The sequence below is a fragment of the Athalia rosae genome, chromosome 5, assembly GCF_917208135.1.
Source record: "Athalia rosae chromosome 5, iyAthRosa1.1, whole genome shotgun sequence".
In the NCBI taxonomy this organism is placed as follows: domain Eukaryota; kingdom Metazoa; phylum Arthropoda; class Insecta; order Hymenoptera; family Athaliidae; genus Athalia; species Athalia rosae.
The window spans coordinates 17294389-17310369 of NC_064030.1; the positions used below are offsets into that span (position 1 = coordinate 17294389).

General features: G+C 35.2%; 3 long non-coding RNA genes across 7 annotated transcripts; 1 reads left to right on the forward strand and 2 right to left on the reverse strand.

Annotated features, from left to right (window-relative positions):
* The first annotated feature begins 2028 nt into the window (after nt 1-2028).
* Nucleotides 2029-2583, forward strand: LOC125501153. Its single transcript, XR_007278683.1, has 3 exons — nt 2029-2093; nt 2295-2457; nt 2527-2583. It is a non-coding gene; the product is annotated as an uncharacterized LOC125501153 (long non-coding RNA).
* Nucleotides 2584-5922: 3339 nt separating this feature from the next.
* LOC125501152 lies at nt 5923-7036 on the reverse strand. 3 transcript variants are annotated; one of them, XR_007278681.1, is made up of 4 exons: nt 6892-6953; nt 6457-6619; nt 6266-6386; nt 5923-6064 (listed from the first exon to the last, which is right to left on the reverse strand). It is a non-coding gene; the product is annotated as an uncharacterized LOC125501152 (long non-coding RNA). The 3 variants fall into 3 exon arrangements; XR_007278680.1 differs by lacking the exon at nt 6892-6953 and adding an exon at nt 6829-6888; XR_007278682.1 differs by lacking the exons at nt 6457-6619; nt 6892-6953 and adding an exon at nt 7020-7036.
* Nucleotides 7037-9527: 2491 nt separating this feature from the next.
* Nucleotides 9528-15272, reverse strand: LOC112695033. 3 transcript variants are annotated; one of them, XR_007278676.1, is made up of 6 exons: nt 11767-15272; nt 10557-11668; nt 10208-10370; nt 10017-10137; nt 9653-9815; nt 9528-9583 (listed from the first exon to the last, which is right to left on the reverse strand). It is a non-coding gene; the product is annotated as an uncharacterized LOC112695033 (long non-coding RNA). The 3 variants fall into 3 exon arrangements; XR_007278677.1 differs by having other exon boundaries at nt 10017-10134; nt 10557-15272; XR_007278675.1 differs by having other exon boundaries at nt 10557-15272.
* Between the last annotated feature and the right edge of the window lie 709 nt (nt 15273-15981).

A 15981-nucleotide genomic window follows, 5' to 3' on the forward strand; every position in this document is an offset into this window, starting at 1 on the left:
TTATTATAACTTTGACCGCCATCTTTTTACTGTATAAGACTCGAGAAAATATTTACAAAAAAAAATACAAAAATAATCATTCGAAATAACTGGAAAAATTAACGAAGATATACGTGAACAATAAATGATGATAGTTAATATATATATATATATACTTATATACGGTCAATTAATTAACGTGAACGTGCGACTTTAAAATAAGGGGGAAAAAAAAAATAAGAAAAAGTGAAAGAAAGAAGACAAAAAAAAAACAAAACTATATTTCATGCAGCTTTATACCAATATTATATAATATATATAATTTAATATGCATAATTATAAAATATTTCTGTACATCTATGATTATATACATACCTAAATTATCTAGCTACCCGCGTTGCCTTAACTGGGCCTTCTTATTAAGGAACTGCCGCAAATATTGCTGTACTAAATTATAATAATTATACACTACGACGTTGATCATGATGATGATGATAATAATAATAATAATTATGATGATTTAACAATCATATAACAACGATAATGGTAATAATGATAATACTAATACTACTATAATGATAATAATTACAATAAGAATGATAATACAAATACATAAATCTAATACTACATAAATTTGAGAATAAAGAAATAAAAAATAATGAAAATTAACTCAACGACGAGAAACTTATAATAATAGAATGATACTGATAATGATAATGATAATGATGATATTGATAAACATTCGAAGGATGATGATGATTATAGTTAGGTGTGTTGAGTGAATTACGGACGAATATGTTCGTTGGAAAAAAAAGGAAAAGTATTACTACCAATGAAAGGATTTGTAAAAGACATTTGGATCGAAAGAACTCAAATGAATAAGACTAAGTATTATATGTATAGAAAAGTAGAGAAAAACGAAAATTGCCGGATGAATTGAACAGGAAAAGAATAGAAAAATTGTAGCGATATTACACGATACTAGTGTTGAAAAGATAATTATATTATTATTACGACAATAATACTATATACCTAATTAATACGATGATAGAGTCGTTGTTGTTGTTATTATTATTACTACTACTATTATCATTATTATTGTAAGTAGTGGTACCGGTGTCGTTACTATTGTTATTGCTGTTTTTATTATTATTATTGTTGTCATTATTGGATGAAAATTTCATAAGAATATATTATATTAACAACGCAAAACTTGAAATAATAAAAATAAAAAAAATAAATTATGATGAATAAATGAAAACTATCGTTTCGATCTAATAAAATACCGTACAATGATGAATATGAATACAGGTAATGTTATGCACCTGAAGTGTATGTCAATTTTACTACTACTATTATTATTACTATTACTATTATTATGACATGATTGATAAGCAAGGAAATAAATGATCACATACTCAGATATTTATATAATATATATTCTCAGTGTTACGTATGATGCATGATAATTGGATAACGAATAACATTCGTCATTAATTTTTATTTTTCGTATAAAACATCAAATTGATTCTTTGTATGCCTTTATTCATGTTATTATATAATGATTAATGATACGGACAATGATTAATGATATAGTGACTGACTACAGTAACTAGTGACATTAAAACGCTCCGTAAAACGCCAATTTATCTCTTGGATCATGGATACATATGTTTAACTGCGATTCGTTCATGAATCGGTACATCTCCAGTAACCCCTTCTGAAACCAGATAATATTCAACCAAAGTAAGACCATCTCAGATTCCATCCCGATTTTTCCCTAAACTTTTCCTATTTATACCGACTTTTCAATTGATTTTTGAATTCACCATCTTCCAAGCCCCTAAAGGCGCCTGATGTTATGCGCATGCGCACTTTTCAACGAAGATACAAGTAGCGCCAATTCTCGAAATTTGTGTTGCGGAATCGGCGCGAACTAAAATTCCAGGTTTCTTGCCCCTTGACGTCAGATCACCCGCATTGCAGCGAAGTGGTCGGTGTAATGCGGGTGCATATATCATCAGGCGCTTTCGAGGGGCATGGAAGTTAGGGTGATTGAATAATTCATTGAGAAATTGGAAAAATAGGAGAGAATTGCTGACAGTTCGTAGAAGGTGAGATCAATTAATATACTTCCTAGTTCTGGCAGTCCAGTGGATTAATATCATTACAATCGCTGAGAACTCACTAATTAAAAACTCGTGACACACCTTGGACGTTGCATCGGAGCATAGCCTGTGAATCGAAGTTGAACACAACCCTGACGTTTACGAATACTAGTGATGACATGTAATTACAATCATTCCTTTATTCAGGTAATTGCATTCTTGGTCTCGAAATGGAAAACACTCAGAGGATCAGAGGCTACAGTCTCCAGACATTTGCGATTGTTGGGGCTGGACAATGGAACTAAGCAACAGTGAAGCTACGTGTCAGTTTTATTTGAATATGGATACAGCGTCTCAATGGAAAATGCAGGTTTGTTGGCTTCTGGCTCCTCCAGCATGTGGAAATCTATAAACATTGGAATATTCATACTTGTTTCAGAAACAAATGCTGTTCTTTGACAGAACTATGGCCATTGCACGCTATGGCCATTTTGTCGCATTTCCGAGCGAAAAAATGGAGATCTCTCGACGAGTATCAGGGATCGCTCGGTTCAGTCGACACGCTCGTGTTTCTGAGGCCGTAATATAGGTATCGTCATGTATTTTGAGGTTGAGAATCCACAGCTGCTACTTAATTTGATTTTTCCAACGACCTGTCGATTAATAAGCTGATTCTTTGTTGCAGAACGTAGAATTATCAAGATATTTCGATGGTTCCGAGTCGTGTCTTGATTGAGTCGACGGATTTGAGTCGCTGCTAACGAACTACATGAAAATAAGATTGCTGCAGACATTTGGAAAGTGAAGACTACAGCTTCTTCGGGTTGAAAAAGCACGATTAATATTTTTCGCTTTGGTTTCTTACACATTTCAAGCCTAGAAACCAGACTGTGCGCGCCAAAATGTTTTGCTTATCGAATTGATCGAGTGATAGCAAATTTTCTACTGTAATGAGCAGAGAAACTGAATTATCTCTGTAGCTTTGAGTCATAGCTCACTCAATTCGACGAATTTATGTTCTTAGGTTCGGAATATATTAAAATAAGGTATTTTAAAACATTTTAAACATATCCTGTATAAAGCTAGCAAGATTGCAGAATCACTGAGACTTTGGTCTTTGCTTCTATCGATTTTCGAGTCGATAATGAACTTTAGTACCCAAAGTTCCGGCTTTTCTTCATATTTAGGGCTCAGAAACGATGGAAATACTAATCTTTCATTTGAATCGATTGACTTATTGCATTGTTGTAATTATCGCTGTACTTTACTGCTTTGAAACGCCAAGAAACTGTATTATCTTTGCAGCTCTTTGTTATTGTTTAATTTTGTAATCAGATTCTTGTTTTCAAGGTCAAAATACAAAGAATCGCTGCCTGAACATTATTTCTGTCCATTTCTCTATTTTTCCTGAACCTTTTTCTATTTTTAATTGATCGTTGATGATAGAGACGGCCTTCTCTATGCCTAGCGAGATCCTGAAGCTGTGCAGGAAGAGTACTAGGACCTTGGACCTGTTTCCAGATTGTTCCTGAATTTTTCCTGTTTTTCCTGATTTTTTTTCGATTTTTCGACAATTTTTCAATTGATTTCTCAATGATTGCGTCTTCCGGCCTTCCTGGAGGTTCCCCGTCATCCAGAACCGAAGGTACGTGATCCTACATTAATTTCCGATTTTTTTCTGATTTTTTGCGATTTTTTCCTATTTTTTTCCGATATTTTAAATTATGTTTGAATTTTTCCGCCATTTTGACGTCACGTGATGACGTCACGAGGTCTGGTCACGTGACCGCACTCGCCGCGACAACTAGCGCCATGTGGCGGATTTTTCGTGAACTACTAGAACTTCTAGCCTCGTGACAGGCCCACTCGTTTTGCGACCACGTGGTCAAGTCGCAGGTGGCGCCATCTTTTTTCAGTTGCGGATTTTTGGTGAACTAAAAACTCGCCGCGACAACTAGCGCCATGTGGCGGATTTTTCTGGAACTAATAAAACGAGTTGCCGGTGGCGCCATCTTTCGGAATTTTAGTGAACTAAAAAAAGATGGCGCCACCTGCAACCCGACCACGTGGTCGAGAAACGAGTCGCAAGTGGCGCCATCTTTCGGAATTTCGGCGAACTAAAAAAAGATGGCGCCACCTGCAACCAGACCACGTGGTCGAGAAACGAGTGGGGCCCGTCACGAGGCTAGACGCTTCAGTAGTTCACGAAAAATCCGCCACATGGCGCTAGCTGTATCGGCGAGTTTTTAGTTCACCAAAAATCCGCAACTAAAAAAAGATGGCGCCACCTGCGACTTGACCACGTGGTCGCAAAACGAGTGGGCCTGTCACGAGGCTAGAAGTTCTAGTAGTTCACGAAAAATCCGCCACATGGCGCTAGTTGTCGCGGCGAGTGCGGTCACGTGACCAGACCTCGTGACGTCATCACGTAACGTCAAAATGGCGGAAAAATTCAAACATAATTTAAAATATCGGAAAAAAATAGGAAAAAATCGCAAAAAATCAGAAAAAAATCGGGAATTAATGTAGGATCACGTACCTTCGGTTCTGGATGACGGGGAACCTCCAGGAAGGCCGGAAGACGCAATCATTGAGAAATCAATTGAAAAATTGTCGAAAAATCGAAAAAAAAACAGGAAAAACAGGAAAAATTCAGGAACAATCTGGAAACAGGTCCAAGGTCCTAGTACTCTTCCTGCACAGCTTCAGGATCTCGCTAGGCATAGAGAAGGCCGTCTCTATCATCAACGATCAATTAAAAATAGAAAAAGGTTCAGGAAAAATAGAGAAATGGACAGAAATAATGTTCAGGCAGCGATTCTTTGTATTTTGACCTTGAAAACAAGAATCTGATTACAAAATTGAACAATAACAAAGAGCTGCAAAGATAATACAGTTTCTTGGCGTTTCAAAGCAGTAAAGTACAGCGATAATTACAACAATGCAATAAGTCAATCGATTCAAATGAAAGATTAGTATTTCCATCGTTTCTGAGCCCTAAATATGTAGAAAAGCCGGAACTTTGGGTACTAAAGTTCATTATCGACTCGAAAATCGATAGAAGCAAAGACCAAAGTCTCAGTGATTCTGCAATCTTGCTAGCTTGATACAGGATATGTTTAAAATGTTTTAAAATACCTTATTTCAATATATTCCGAACCTAAGAACATAAATTCGTCGAATTGAGTGAGCTATGACTCAAAGCTACAGAGATAATTCAGTTTCTCTGCTCATTACAGTAGAAAATTTGCTATCACTCGATCAATTCGATAAGCAAAACATTTTGGCGCGCACAGTCTGGTTTCTAGGCTTGAAATGTGTAAGAAACCAAAGCGAAAAATATTAATCGTGCTTTTTCAACCCGAAGAAGCTGTAGTCTTCGCTTTCCAAATGTCTGCAGCAATCTTATTTTCATGTAGTTCGTTAGCAGCGACTCAAATCCGTCGACTCAATCAAGACACGACTCGGAACCATCGAAATATCTTGATAATTCTACGTTCTGCAACAAAGAATCAGCTTATTAATCGACAGGTCGTTGGAAAAATCAAATTAAGTAGCAGCTGTGGATTCTCAACCTCAAAATACATGACGATACCTATATTACGGCCTCAGAAACACGAGCGTGTCGACTGAACCGAGCGATCCCTGATACTCGTCGAGAGATCTCCATTTTTTCGCTCGGAAATGCGACAAAATGGCCATAGCGTGCAATGGCCATAGTTCTGTCAAAGAACAGCATTTGTTTCTGAAACAAGTATGAATATTCCAATGTTTATAGATTTCCACATGCTGGAGGAGCCAGAAGCCAACAAACCTGCATTTTCCATTAAGACGCTGTATCCATATTCAAATAAAACTGACACGTAGCTTCACTGTTGCTTAGTTCCATTGTCCAGCCCCAACAATCGCAAATGTCTGGAGACTGTAGCCTCTGATCCTCTGACTGTTTTCCATTGGGAGACCAAGAATGCAATTACCTGAATAAAGGAATAATTACAATTACATGTCATCACTAGTATTCGTAAACGTCAGGGTTGTGTTCAACTTCGATTCACAGGCTATGCTCCGATGCAACGTCAAAGGTGTGTCACGAGTTTTTAATTAGTGAGTTCTCAGCAATTGTAATAATATCAATCCACTGGACTGCCAGAACTAGGAAGTATATTGATTGATCTCACCTCCTACGAACTGTCAGCAATTCTCTCCTATTTTTCCAATTTCCTCATGAACTATTTAATCACCTTAGCTGCCAACAAACAGTGTCATCAATCACCTGGGAAATTCGGTATACCGATTCTTCTGAAACAAATACGAAACATTCTACTGGTTATGAATTTCCAGATGCTGGAGGACCCAGAAACCAACAAACCTGCATTTGCCATTGAGATGCTGTATCCATATTCAAATAAAACTGACACGTTGCTTCACTGTTACTTAGTTCCATTGTCCAGCCCCAACAATCGCAAATGTCTGGAGACTGTAGCCTCTGATCCTCTGAGTGTTTTCCATTTCGAGACCAAGAATGCAATTACCTGAATAAAGGAATGATTGTAATTACATGTGATCATTAGTATTCGTAAACGTCAGAGTTGTGTTCAACTTCGATTCACAGGCTATGCTCCGATGAAACGTCAAAGGTGTGTCACGAGTTTTTGATTAGTGAGTTTTTAGCAATTGTGTTAATAGCAATACGTTCTTTCACTGGACTTATAAAACTAGAAGGTATTTTAATTGATCCAACCCATTGCGAGCTGTCATCAATTCTCTCCTATTCTTCCAATTTCCTCATGAACTATTTAATCACCTTAGCTGCCAACAAACAGTGTCATCAATCACCTGGGAAATTCTGTATACCGATTCTTCTGAAACAAATATGAAACATTCTACTGGTTATGAATTTCCAGATGCTGGAGGAGCCAGAAACCAACAAACCTGCATTTGCCATTGAGATGCTCTATCCATATTCAAATAAAACTGACACGTTGCTTCACTGTTACTTAGTTCCATTGTCCAGCCCCAACAATCGCAAATGTCTGGAGACTGTAGCCTCTGATCCTCTGAGTGTTTTCCATTTCGAGACCAAGAATGCAATTACCTGAATAAAGGAATGATTGTAATTACATGTGATCATTAGTATTCGTAAACGTCAGAGTTGTGTTCAACTTCGATTCACAGGCTATGCTCCGATGAAACGTCAAAGGTGTGTCACGAGTTTTTGATCAGTGAGTTCTTGGATCAGTAAGTTTTGACGCCATGTAGCTAGAGTAGCACGACCTTAGACTCGTTTCCAGATGTTGATCGGATATTTTCTATCTTTGCCTTCCTTTCCTGATTTCTTTTCGATTTTCAGTCAATTTTTCAATTGATCCGCCAATTACCCTATCTCCTGGCCTTCCTGGAGGTGTCCTGTGATCCAGAGACGATGGAACGTCATCCTACATTAATTCCTGATTTTTTTCTGATTTTTTGCGATTTTTTCTCATTTTTTCCGATATTTCAAATTATGTTTGAATTCGTCCGCCATTCTGACGTCACGAGGTCTGGTCACGTGACCGCACTCGCCGCGACAACTAGCGCCATGTGGCGGATTTTTTGTGAACTACTGAAGCGTCTAGCCTCGTGACGGGCCCCACTCGGTTCTTGACCACGTGGTCAAGTTGCGGCGAGCGCCATCTTTCGGAATTTTGGCGAACTAAAAAAAGATGGCGCCACCTGCGACCCGACCACGTGGTCGAGAAACGAGTCGCAAGTGGCGCCATCTTTCCGAATTTTGGTGAACTAAAAAAAGATGGCGCCACCTGCAACCACCAGACCACGTGGTCGAGAAACGAGTCGCAAGTGGCGCCATCTTTCCGAATTTTGGTGAACTAAAAAAAAGATGGCGCCACCTGCAACCAGACCACGTGGTCGAGAAACGAGTGGGGCCCGTCACGAGGCTAGACGCTTCAGTAGTTCACAAAAAATCCGCCACATGGCGCTAGTTGTCGCGGCGAGTTTTTAGTTCACCAAAAATCCGCAACTAAAAAAAGATGGCGCCACCTGCGACTTGACCACGTGGTCGCAAAACGAGTGGGCCTGTCACGAGGCTAGAAGTTCTAGTAGTTCACGAAAAATCCGCCACATGGCGCTAGTTGTCGCGGCGAGTGCGGTCACGTGACCAGACCTCGTGACGTCATCACGTGACGTCAAAATGGCGGAAAAATTCAAACATAATTTAAAATATCGGAAAAAAATAGGAAAAAATCGCAAAAAATCAGAAAAAAATCGGGAATTAATGTAGGATCACGTACCTTCGGTTCTGGATGACGGGGAACCTCCAGGAAGGCCGGAAGACGCAATCATTGAGAAATCAATTGAAAAATTGTCGAAAAATCGAAAAAAAATCAGGAAAAACAGGAAAAATTCAGGAACAATCTGGAAACAGGTCCAAGGTCCTAGTACTCTTCCTGCACAGCTTCAGGATCTCGCTAGGCATAGAGAAGGCCGTCTCTATCATCAACGATCAATTAAAAATAGAAAAAGGTTCAGGAAAAATAGAGAAATGGACAGAAATAATGTTCAGGCAGCGATTCTTTGTATTTTGACCTTGAAAACAAGAATCTGATTACAAAATTGAACAATAACAAAGAGCTGCAAAGATAATACAGTTTCTTGGCGTTTCAAAGCAGTAAAGTACAGCGATAATTACAACAATGCAATAAGTCAATCGATTCAAATGAAAGATTAGTATTTCCATCGTTTCTGAGCCCTAAATATGAAGAAAAGCCGGAACTTTGGGTACTAAAGTTCATTATCGACTTGAAAATCGATAGAAGCAAAGACCAGGGTCTCAGCGATTCTGCAATCTTGCTAGCTTTATACAGGATATGTTTCAAATGTTTTAAAATACCTTATTTCAATATATTCCGAACCTAAGAACATAAATTCGTCGAATTAAGTGAGCTATGATTCAAAGCTACAGAGATAATTCAGTTTCTCTGCTCATTACAGTAGAAAATTTGCTATCACTCGATCAATTCGATAAGCAAAACATTTTGGCGCGCACAGTCTAGTTTCTAGGCTTGGAATGTGTAAGAAACCAAAGCGAAAAATATAAATCGGGCTTTTTCAACCCGAAGAAGCTGTAGTCTTCGCTTTCCAAATGTCTGCAGCAATCTTATTTTCATGTAGTTCGTTAGCAGCGACTCAAATCCGTCGACTCAATCAAGACACGACTCGGAACCATCGGAATATCTTGATAATTCTACGTTCTGCAACAAAGAATCAGCTTATTAATCGACAGGTCGTTGGATGAATCAAATTAAGTAGCAGCTGTGGATTCTCAGCCTCAAAATACATGACGATACCTATATTACGGCCTCAGAAACACGAGCGTGTCGACTGAACCGAGCGATCCCTGATACTCGTCGAGAGATCTCCATTTTTTCGCTCGGAAATGCGACAAAATGGCCATAGCGTGCAATGGCCATAGTTCTGTCAAAGAACAGCATTTGTTTCTGAAACAAGTATGAATATTCCAATGTTTATAGATTTCCACATGCTGGAGGAGCCAGAAGCCAACAAACCTGCATTTTCCATTGAGACGCTGTATCCATATTCAAATAAAACTGACACGTAGCTTCACTGTTGCTTGGGTTCATTGTCCAGCCCCAACAATCGCAAATGTCTGGAAACTGTAGCCTCTGATCCTCTGACTGTTTTCCATTGGGAGACCAAGAATGCAATTACCTGAATAAAGGAATAATTACAATTACATGTCATCACTAGTATTCGTAAACGTCAGGGTTGTGTTCAACTTCGATTCACAGGCTATGCTCCGATGCAACGTCAAAGGTGTGTCACGAGTTTTTAATTAGTGAGTTCTCAGCAATTGTAATAATATCAATCCACTGGACTGCCAGAACTAGGAAGTATATTCATTGATCTCACCTCCTACGAACTGTCAGCAATTCTCTCCTATTTTTCCAATTTCCTCATGAACTATTTAATCACCTTAGCTGCCAACAAACAGTGTCATCAATCACCTGGGAAATTCGGTATACCGATTCTTCTGAAACAAATACGAAACATTCTACTGGTTATGAATTTCCAGATGCTGGAGGACCCAGAAACCAACAAACCTGCATTTGCCATTGAGACGCTGTATCCATATTGAAATAAAACTGACACATAGCTTCACTGTTGCTTGGGTTCATTGTCCAGCCCCAACAATCGCAAATGTCTGGAAACTGTAGCCTCTGATCCTCTGAGTGTTTTCCATTTCGAGACCAAGAATGCAATTACCTGAATAAAGGAATAATTACAATTACATGTCAACTTCACTCGTTGTGTTCAACTTCGATTCACAGGCTATGCTCCGATGCAACGTCAAAGGTGTGTCACAAGTTTTTAATTAGTGAGTTCTCAGCGATTGTAATAATATCAATCCACTGGACTGCCAGAACTAGGAAGTATATTAATTGATCCCACCTTCTACGAACTGTCAGCAATTCTCTCCTATTTTTCCAATTTCTCAATGAATTATTCAATCACCCTACCTTCCATGCCCCTCGAAAGCGCCTGATGATATATGCACCCGCATTACACCGACCACTTCGCTGCAATGCGGGTGATCTGACGTCAAGGGGCAAGAAACCTGGAATTTTAGTTCGCGCCGATTCCGCAACACAAATTTCGAGAATTGGCGCTACTTGTATCTTCGTTGAAAAGTGCGCATGCGCATAACATCAGGCGCCTTTAGGGGCTTGGAAGATGGTGAATTCAAAAATCAATTGAAAAGTCGGTATAAATAGGAAAAGTTTAGGGAAAAATCGGGATGGAATCTGAGATGGTCTTACTTTGGTTGAATATTATCTGGTTTCAGAAGGGGTTACTGGAGATGTACCGATTCATGAACGAATCGCAGTTAAACATATGTATCCATGATCCAAGAGATAAATTGGCGTTTTACGGAGCGTTTTAATGTCACTAGTTACTGTAGTCAGTCACTATATCATTAATTATTGTCCGTATCATTAATCATTATATAATAACATGAATAAAGGCATACAAAGAATCAATTTGATGTTTTATACGAAAAATAAAAATTAATGACGAATGTTATTCGAATCGCAGTTAAACATATGTATCCATGATCCAAGAGATAAATTGGCGTTTTACGGACCAAAATTTCAAGAGATCTCAATGCGATTTATTCCCAGTTGAATTTACTCCCAGATCGTAGAACCAAATAAACGAGGTGCCAATACTTTTCAATAAATCATTGGTGTAGAATGCATGAAAATATTTTTTATAATACTCAACACGTCATATATTTAATAATGTATCACTGTAATGAATACGATTGGTCATATCATTCACAAAATGCGTGTTGAACTGTCTGATTGTAAAATATGTTCCAAATCATTTTCATAAATTATCAATCGAATATAAGTATAATATTGTATCCATTTATCGAGTTTCACTTGAATATTCCGAATTGGGTTTTCAAGACTCCTTGATGCTATTGCATGATCCTCGAGCTATGTTGTGATTTTCTTGTCCTGTAGAATTTCCGTCGTCAGTCTAAATCTTCAGAATATCTGCAATCACATAGAAGATTAGGGCCTACCAAACCTAAATATCAGGTCGAACAACTTTTGACAGGTGTGCTTCGGACGATATTTTTAACGAGACTCACATTAAAAAATATCACTGTGTATACATTTCTGGGCTACCTGTCAGTTCATTAATTCACATGCACCATAGTTGTGACATTGTTACAGTATCTGCACCACTGGACTATTTTACCACTGCATTCACCGACTGCAGTATGCACAACGACTGCAGCTCAGGACAGCAGCGCGTGTGCACAGACCAGGCGCCACTCGTCATGATCACTCCCAAAGCGTTTGAATAATTTCAATTTAAATTCAACGTGTACTTTATTTCGCGCCATTCGAATTTCCTCTTCATATGACCGCTGACCAGAGATTACAAATCCTCAGTCAACGACACCATGTTGTACAAATTATTGTATAATTTATAATTCCAATATGTTACCTTTTTTTACGATGGGATCGGTGGTCGCCGCGCTCTGGAAATTTGATATTTGCAAAAAGTTCGATCCCTTTGATTAGTTTTTCCATCCTTGTCGTTTCTCTAATTTTATTCTTTTTCTACATGATCTCATTTCACGTCGCTTTTGTACAATAATTATGCTACATCCTTTTTTTTTTTGTTCTTTTCGCTTTTCGCGTTTTGGTTTTTCTTTTTTCTCCATCATTTGATTTGCTTTAAATGTGTTATTGCTCAATAAATATTCAATAAATATATTATTGCATTTATTATATATTATATTATATATATTCCTGTATTATGTATTATGTATAATGTATAATATATAATATATTTTTATTTTATATATATAATTTTTTTATCGCATGTGAAATCGTATAATAGAGTAATTAATATCGCTTACCACGCATAATATTTCTATCAATAATAATATTATTATCTTTATCATATTATTTAATAATATATTGTTATATTAATATCATCATCATCATCATTATTATTATTACCGTTATATTACGAGTATATTAAATTGTAACATATTTTTTCATCTCTCAATTATTCTGTTTGCAATATCTTCGATTTGTTTCAATTACGTTTTTCATATCGCATCAAGACTTTTTGAGTGAACGATCTCGCAGCAATTATTGATCGATAAATCGGCTCGTGTTTATGTAATGTACAAATTAATTTCAATAGTCGTAGCAGTAGTAGTAGCAGTATGACTAAATAGTGTGGTAATGGTGGTATAAGTACACGTGAAGTGGTATAGAGTTTTTTTCATTCTCTCTATAGAGTAGGATATTTTGAAAAAGTGTTGTACAGTAATAATGATACTAGAACTAATAGTAATAATAATAACAACAATGACAAAATTTAATTATTACACTTTAGCAATTTTTGTCTTTTAAATAATAGACGCGGAATATAATTTAATAATATCTAATTGTTCGTTCACGTTTGTTCGTATATTTTTGTGTCATTTTACTTTTTATACTACACATACTCTGTATCACTTTTCTCTTTCTCTTTCTCTCTCTTCTAGCGATTTACAATCAGTTATAATATACAGTAATTCAATCGTTGATAATAATAATAATGATAATTAATTAATATGTTAATCAAAGATAATAATAATAGTAACGATATAATAATATAGTATATTCATATGTATATGGTTATACAATAGATACGTAAGCGCGATCTTTATCGTCGTTGTTATAATATGTGTAATTTTATAATTATCATCATAATTATTGTATAGGTATGTAACAAGGGCTAAAAAATATTCTGCGCAATTTAGCTGCTCTATATATTATAATAATTAATATTATTATTGTTATTATTATAATTATCATGGGTTGACATATGGGAAGGGTATTTTTAAGTTTCAGGTCAGATATATATTTATATACGTATATCGTAGGTAGTGATGTATATATGTATATGGGCATATGTATATCATGTATAGTCCAAGGAAGCATATATATATATCTTTTGGTAGGATTATACTGTTTAATAAATCAGTTACGGTTAACTAGTTTATTATTATATTATTGTTCAAATGGTTTTTATGTAATTTTACTGCCATTCTTGTTGTTGCCATTTATCTTGTTGTTGTAATTGTTGTTATTATTATTATCTTCGTTATTATCATTCTTATCATCATTATCATTAACAGTAATCAATCATTTTGTTTCTATCTATAGCAGCCTCTTTTGACTAGCCGCACTAGTCTTAAACTAGCTTGAGCATTATAGGCATATATAGTATATACATATACATATTTATATATGTATATGTACACTATACGTATATATTTGTTTACTTACTTATCAAATAATTTATCTATCGTGTACCTATTTATTACGTATGTATGTATTCTTAGATTTATATACTTATGAATAAACGCTGTGAATTAATTATTAATTACTTTGATGATAATAATAACATATTACTCACTTATATATCGTAGTGTCGCTCCATGTCCGGCGGTATACATACTATATTATTAGTTCTTTTTCTTTCAATATTCTGCTTATTTTCCTGCATGCGAATTTTCTCTTATTCTCTCCATTTGTTGAATATAATTTTCTTGAATCTCGAAAATCGCTCATATAGTCTTATGTACGGTATATACCTATATATGAGACCGAAAATAATAATAATATTTGTTAGTAATGATGATAATAATAAGAATTATAATATTTCAACATACACGCATATATGCATACTATATGAGTATGTATAAATGTACCTACGATATCTAATACCTATATGTACATACATAAAACAATAAATTAATATCAATCGAACCGTGTACTTTTTTATATTGCATTGCATATTATATTTATATATGTAAATTCGGATTTTTGTAAGTATCGATACTCAGACATGATGATGATGATGATGATGATGAACGTGATAATGGTATAATAACAACAAGAACAACGATAATAATAATGACAAAAATAATAATAATCATAACAACACCAACAACACCAACAACAATAATAATAATGATAATGATAATGATAATGATAATGATAATGATAATGATAAGGATAATGATAATGATAATGATAAGGATAACGATAATCTTAATGATAATTTCAAAACAACTAATCAATCATTCATACTAATTCCATAACTTTTGATCTCAAAAAAATAATTTTCCCTTTTTTCCGATCTTTTGGTACGAGTATTATCGACTATTCATCATTCTGGGATAATTGAATGTGTAAATCATAAGCTGATTGAAAAGAGAATCTTCCGGTGAACGATAGATATCAAATTCCATAATATTGATAAAACAAATAATATTACCCCGAACAATAATTACAATGAAACTAATAATAACGGTCATGACAGAAACATGAGTTTCATTTTGGTTCGTCCGCGATTATCTTTTGATTCCTTTCTTTTTTACTCTAATTTATTAATTGTACGAATTCATATCGGTATTCTCAAATAATTTACCCGTGCAAACGAATTATGGCACGGGTAATGTATAAGTATATGCGTATGTGTGTGTCTGTATGTATAATGTACCTACATTGTACGTCTAATAAATTATAATTTTCTTTATTCTGTTTGAATATTTCGTACTACTATTATTTTTATTTGAAAATCTTATCTATTATATGGTAATATAATATTTATAACAACACATCGTTTATCATTAAAATAATTACAAGTAAATAAATAATTTTATTCAAATATATAGATATAATATTACATACCGTTTAAAGAAAAATAACAACAAGTTGATAATAAAAATAACAATAATGATGGTGATGATGATGGTGATAATAATAATAATAATAATAATAATAATAATAATAATAATATCGGTAATAGTAATAATAATTTTACCGGCCCGCACGTACTCTATTCATCATTCAAATATACGTATATTCATACAGATTATTAGAAAAATATTCTATCCATTATTGCAGGGTTGAGAAAAAAATTTTTTGCTTTTTTTGCTTCTCCTTTCATTTTTCTCTATACTTTTCAATGTGTGAATAGACATGACTAGAGATACGCATAATACCATTAATGACGATAACAATAATAGTAATAATATTAATGACGGCGGTGATACTGATAATGTTAATGGCAATGATAATGATAATAAGAACAACAACAGCAACGAGAACAATTACGATAAACATAGTGATAATAAAATAAAAAAATAAGATTAATAACGATAACAATACTAATGAAAAAATAACTTGTCAGGTATATATTGAAATAAAATATTATTTAATTCGTATGTAGCAAAATATTGTACATAGTTGTTGGGTATATTTGATTTCGAATGTTATTATACACCCGC